The 6,643-nt window shown below is 43.6% G+C and overlaps 1 long non-coding RNA gene across 1 annotated transcript; it reads right to left on the bottom strand.

Moving 5' to 3' along the window:
* Window positions 1–748: 748 nt before the first annotated feature.
* LOC120441531 lies at window positions 749–2,439 on the bottom strand. The gene is made up of 3 exons (XR_005614150.1): window positions 2,404–2,439; window positions 2,242–2,312; window positions 749–1,454 (listed from the first exon to the last, which is right to left on the bottom strand). It is a non-coding gene; the product is annotated as an uncharacterized LOC120441531 (long non-coding RNA).
* Between the last annotated feature and the right edge of the window lie 4,204 nt (window positions 2,440–6,643).

The raw sequence follows: 6,643 nt of genomic DNA, 5'->3' as shown, positions 1-6,643 counted from the left end.
TTGAGGCAAGATGGGTTGGAGTTTTTGGGTATCGGGACGATGGAGGTGGATTTGAAGCAGGCCGGTACCACAGCGTGGGCCAAGGACAGGTTGAATATGTCTGTCAGCACTCCTGCAAGCTCCCCAGAACACGCTCTAAGAACACGACCGGGGATGCCATCAGGACCTGCAGCCTTGTGGACATTGATCCTGCTCAGCACCGCTCCTACATCGGTGGGGGAGAGAGTCAGAGGTTGGTGGTCTGGCGTCACATCTGCTTTGGTTGTGGTTGTGGGGTTCCCTCGCTCAAAACGCTATTTGTTTTTGTTAAAAACAAAAACAAATAAAAAGCATGATTTAAATTTGATTAAAACAAGCAAACAAACAAACAAACAAACAAAACAGTATATAAAATCAAATATCAAAACAGTAGATAAAATCAGAACAGTAGATAAAATCAGTAGTTAAAAAGTAGGTTTTGAAATTTAAACTTAACTGTGGATTTGGTGCTTTATTCAAATGCAGCTGAGAATAGGTGAGTCTTCAACCTGGATTTAAATAAACTGAGTGTTTCAGCTGATCTGAGGCTTTCTGGGAGTTTGTTCCAGATATAAGGAGCATAAAAGCTGAATGCAGCTTCTCCGTGTCTGGTTCTGACTCTGGGGACTGATAACAGACTGGATCTTTGCAGTGTATTTCATCCTCTTTCAAGGCAGACTTCTTTTAAGTTTGCAGCAGGCAACGCGACTTACACCAAAACCCAGGCTACGTGTACACAACAGGTCACCGAATTCCATTAACACCGCTTAGGTTTCCTTCTGTGCTGCTGCGTTCGCTTACTGGCAAAAATACCACATTTCCATTTGTAGTGATGTGGGATGTGGGAACAGAACATATGCTTACATTGATTACTACTATAGTTTTAGGACTCTTGTAGCACTTACGTGGAGTTATATACAGTACCAATGGATAATTACCAAGGTAATGAGTAATTTGGGCTAGTATCAGAAGATTAAGAACGACTCTTAGAGCTCTGGTACATGAATGGTAGAGAAACCAGACAAACACAGTTGTGTGGCTTAAAAGTACTTTAGTGGTGTTAAGCCGTTTAAAATTTTTTGTAACCAACACTGAATTACAACAGGTTTTAACAGAACTTCAAGTATAAAATAAAATTGTGCACAAGTAAAAGAATTAGTCTTTTTCAGTCCAAATGGTACCGGTGGGGCCCATGACAAACGGGTGTATTGCATTAGAGTTCGTCCAATGAGGAGTGTGTGTGTGTGACTGTCTGTCCTACCGCACTACTTGTACAGTAGAGGATTGTAGTCCATCAATGTGCAATTGAGTGTGCGCGTGTATGTATATCGTCTCCTAGGATCTTGGGTTGACTCGCCATCCAGTGAACACTGGAACACTCTGGGTTCTGGAATCGCTGACCTGGTATTTGGATTCGTTCCATATAAAAACCTGACCTATAAACAGTGGTCAAATATATGTCACGAACAATTTAAGAATGACTCTCACAAATTACACTAAAGTAGTGTCACACTGCAGTAACTACTATTCAGATCAGCTATCATCAATTCAATCATCATCAGTTCAGTCATGTTGTACAACATTAAAATATCAAGGTTCAAGTTCAAAGTATCAATATCCAAAATTCACAGCTGTAACCTGCAGTAATATTAAGGATTATCTACAAGGCTTCAACATTCAGGAATCATAGTCACCATATAATTCACTTTCATTGTAAACATTAATTACATCCATCACAATAAACTCACTGTATATATATATCTAATCACAAATAAATAAGTATATTACCCCTTTTAAGAAATGGAATAATATGCAAATGCTTATCAGAAATGAACAAAGTACAAATAATCAATTTCAATAACACAAAAACGCAAGGACTCAGTCCACAAAGAGGAGTATTAAAACAGACGTGCTTAATCCTGCTTGTACCATAGGCCTACTAGTACAAGTGGAAATACACTAAAAATTACCTCCAAGTATTCAATACTGAGTATTGTAAAACAACTGATTGACATCAAAAAATTAAACAGGAAGCAGCATAAAGTCTGCTTACAATTATCTCTCATGAACTTATTTTTAGCTGCTTTAACCATTTACAGCTTTTCACATGTTAATGACTTAGTTAATGATCTAACTAGCATAACAACAGTGCATTTCAGAGACACCCAACAACTGTACCCACACTCCGCACATCACGTGTCTGATTAGCCACATTTAGCTTACCGCCATCGAGTGGATGCTCAGCGTTTACGTGAAGCCACAGCTCAGTAAACCTTCCGGTTTTGCTCTGCCCTCTATGACAACAAGTGCAAAACCATACTTTGTGAACAATATCAGTTTAGATGGTATTTTTTAACTCGTTAGAGGTTAATTTCTCCAGCTTACCGATAACAAAGTTTTAGTCCGCCTGCTCTGTTCGGCTGTAAAAGCAGGAGACTGAAAACTGGGGAGCTGGCACTAAGGAGGGACAAGAGCTGCCTAGAGCTTCACCGATTGGTTGACATGTGAGGAGTGGAGTAAAACAATAGGCTCTCATCAGAGCTCATCAACCCTCTGAGAAAACTTAACCCTTGTTTGACCAGAGCATATATATAAATCTGTGTCCCTTTTTTGTTTAAAATATATTGATCTCATTTCACTTTCATTAACAGGGACAGTAAGAACAGGACAATGAACATTAAATGTTTTACTTTTTCTTCTCTTTATCTGAGATGATTTTAGGAACTGGGTTACACTCTTACATAGCAAAGTCTCTGCGAAGTGTATACACTGTCATTATTATAATCTGTACAGAGCTCTATGCTTCCACTACTGTACATATATTTATAGCACTGTATAGATCTGTTTATCACACACCAGTACATCTGTATATATATAGCACATTTGTATATTGGTTCATGGTACATCTGTATATCTGCCCGCCTGTATAGCAATATAGATCATCTGTGTATCTGTATAATTGTACATATGTATACAAAAATACATCTTTGCATTTGTCTGTAGTTCAGTGTCCATACCAAAGTTGATTAATTCATTGACTTATAGACCCTAGCCTAACGCCACCTCCAAAATACACCGTCCATTTAGATTGGTCATTTCAAGAATGATTTTCTGTGTTGAGTTGGGCATGGCCAGTACAAAAGCTGTCGTAATGTCTATAATACAAGTCACTGATATTCTATTGGCCCCTGAAACTGTCTTTATTATGTTTTGTCTAGATTTTTTCCCTAATGTATATTTGAGGATGAAGACCTCTATATTTGACCATTTGGAATGTGATTGTCTTCCTTGTAGGGTTACCAGTAGCATTTTCCTCATTTGGTTCAGAATCAGAATCATAAGATTCTTAAAATCAAGATGTTCTTCATCTTCAGACACATCCTCCTCCTCCTCCATGATAAAAGGTGAGTTCCAGGGCCTTCAGGGCTATCAGGTGTTTACTTCCGCTGTTCACCATATGGAGCTGCAGAGTGCAATGTTGTTAGGACTCCCTTCAGAGAATCTTTATATGATTTGATACTTTCCCTTGTCCACTCAATGTGGCTGGAGTTTGCCCACAGGAACAGAAGAGGTTCCTGTCAAAAGTTACAACAACATACACATTCTCGCACCTCACACATGAGATCAATAGGCCAACAGGGAGTGTGTGTGTGTGTGTGTGTGTGTGTTTCAGGTGAAGTAGGGTGAAGTATGTTGCATGATTAATAAGATGTTTGTGTGACCACAGAGTTATTAAAAGGCTGCAGGGGAGGCTGGCTCTTTGGAGTTGTCTGAGGTCAGGTGAGGAGCTTGCAGCTCCAAGACCTTGGTATGTTTCTGTTATACATGGGAGATGAGCAGATATGTTCAGTGACATGTCAGGTCAGGGTTAGGGTTATTCACTGTCATTGGTTCATACAGGAGTACAACAATTACCTGTGGTTGCCAAGAATTTCACGAGTGTCACAGAACAAGAAACCATCCATCCGGGCAATCAACAACAAGATAAGATAAGATAAGATAAGATAAGATAAGATAAGATAAGATAAGATAACCTTTATTAGTCCCACACGTGGGAAATTTGTTTTGTCACAGCAGAAAGTGGACAGTGCAAAAATTATGAAGCAAAAATTAGAATAAAATAAAATAAGAATAAATACAGTACACAACTGTACAGAATAGAATAAAATAAAATACTATATACAGTAGAATAAAATAGAATAAAATATACAATGAGATAAAAATAGAGTACAAATGCTATATACAATTGAGTAAAAATACAACGATGCCAGAAAAGATTATTGCACATTAGTGTTATTGCACATTTGTGGATGTGTGTGTTTGATCAGTTAAAGTCTTTATTGTGGAGTCTGACAGCAGTGGGGAGGAAAGACCTGCGAAATCTCTCCGTCCCACACCGTGGGTGCCGCAGCCTGCCACTGAAGGAGCTGCTCAGTGCTGTCACAGTCTCATGCATGGGGTGGGAGATGTTGTCCAACAGGGATGACAGCTTAGCCACCATTCTCCTGTCACTCACCACCTCCACTGGGTCCAGAGGGCATCCTAGAACAGAGCTGGCCCTGCGGATCAGCCTGTTCAGTCTCTTCCTGTCCCCGGCGGAGATGTTGCCGCCCAGCAGACCACACCATAAAAGATGGCTGAGGCCACCACAGAGTCATAGAAGGTCTTCAGGAGTGGGCCTCCACTCCAAACGACCTGAGTCTCCGCAGCAGGTACAGCCTGCTCTGCCCTTTCCTGTAGAGGGCGTCTGAATTATGAGTCCAGTCCAGTTTGTTGTTCAGATGAACACCAAGGTACCTGTAGCTGTCCACAGCCTCAATGTCCATACCTTGGATGTTCAGTGGTTGCAGTGGAGGATGTTTGTGCTCCTGGAAGTCTACCACCAGCTCCTTGGTTTTACTGGCATTGATCTGGAGGTAGTTCAGCTGGCACCAGTCCACAAAGTCTTGAGTCAGTCCTCTGTACTCCTTGTCGTCCCCATCAGTGATGAGGCCGACTATTGCAGAGTCATCAGAGAACTTCTGCAGGAAGCACTGGGTGGAGTTGTAGGAGAAGTCTGCAGTGTAGATGGTGAAGAGGAACGGAGCCAGAACCGTTCCCTGTGGGGCCCCATACTGCAGACGACCCTGTCCGACACACAGCCCTGAGTCCTCACATACTGTGGTCGGTCGGTGAGGTAGTCCAAAATCCAGGTAGTGAGGTGATGGTCCACTCCAGAGTTCTCCAGCTTGTCCTTCAGAACCGAGGGAAGAATGGTGTTGAAGGCACTGGAGAAATCAAAGAACATGATTCTCACAGTGCTCCCAGCGGTCTCCAGGTGAGCGAGGGAACGATGTAGGAGGTGAATTACGGCATCATCCGCTCCAATGCCAGGTTGGTAGGCAAACTGAAGTGGGTCCAGTGATGAGCTCACCAGGTGCCGAAGCTGAGCCAGGACCAACCGCCCAGGGTCTTCATCAGGTGGGATGTCAGAGCCACCGGCCTGTAGCTGTTGAGGTCCATGGGCCGTGAAGTCTTTGGCACTGGTACAACACAGGAGGTTTTCCAGAGCTGTGGGACTCGTCCCAGCCTCAGGCTTAGGTTGAAGAGGTGCTCCATCACCCCACACAGTTGGTCCGCGCAGGACCTGACGACCCTCGAGCTGATGCCATCTGGACCCGCTGCCTTCTTGGCTTTAATCCTCCTCAGTTCCTCCTAACCTGGGTGGTTGAGAGAGACAGGCTGGAGCCTTGTGTTGAGTGTGTATTGGATGCTGTTGTTGGGGGTGGGAGGGGTGAGCAGGGTGAATAGAGGAGGTGTGAAGTGTCTGAGGTGGAACAGCAGCAGTGGGGGTGGGTGAGTCTGCAGCCGATGTTGGAGACTGCCTCATGGCTGAATCAAATCTGTTGAAGAAATGATTCAGTTCATTTGCCCACCTCACATCCCTCCCAGGCAGAGAGTTCTGATGTTTGTGGCCTGAGATGATTCTGAGGCTCTCCAGACTTCACCAACGTTATTTTGCTGAAGCTGGTTCTCCATCTTTGCCTGTAGCTGTCCTTCCCATTCCTTATCAGTCCCCTCAGCTCTCTCTGCACCCTTTTCAACTCCTCTTTGTCTTTGGATTTGAAGGCCCTCCTCTTCTGCTTGAGGACAGCTTTAATTTCTGGGGTAATCCAGGGTTTGTTGTTGGAGAAACACCGTACAGTCCTGGTAGGTACGGTGTTATCCACACAGAAATTAATATAGTCAGTAATGCATGTAGTAAGGCTGTCGATGTCCTCTCCGTGGTCGTCACAGATCACCTCCCACACAGTCGACTCAAAACAATCCTTAAGAGCCTCCTCGCCTCCTCCGACCATCTCTGCACTGTGCGGGTGGCTGGTGGCTCCCCTGCGCACTAAGGGCTCATACACAGGGACAAGGTGCACCAGGTTATGATCAGATCTGCCCAGGGGAGGGAGAGGTGATGAACTGTATGCCTCTTCTGCATTGGCATACAGTAAGTCCAGTGTTTTATTGTCTCTGGTTGGGCAGGTCACATACTGGGTGAAGGTGGGCAGTGTGGAGTCCAGTGAGGCATGATTAAAGTCCCCTGATATTATGAGAAGGGCTCTCAGAGATTGTGTTTGCAGTCTGCTGACCACAG

This window comes from Oreochromis aureus, linkage group 8 (assembly GCF_013358895.1).
Source record: "Oreochromis aureus strain Israel breed Guangdong linkage group 8, ZZ_aureus, whole genome shotgun sequence".
Lineage (NCBI taxonomy): Eukaryota > Metazoa > Chordata > Actinopteri > Cichliformes > Cichlidae > Oreochromis > Oreochromis aureus.
This window is presented reverse-complemented; position numbering and strand designations above follow the sequence as displayed.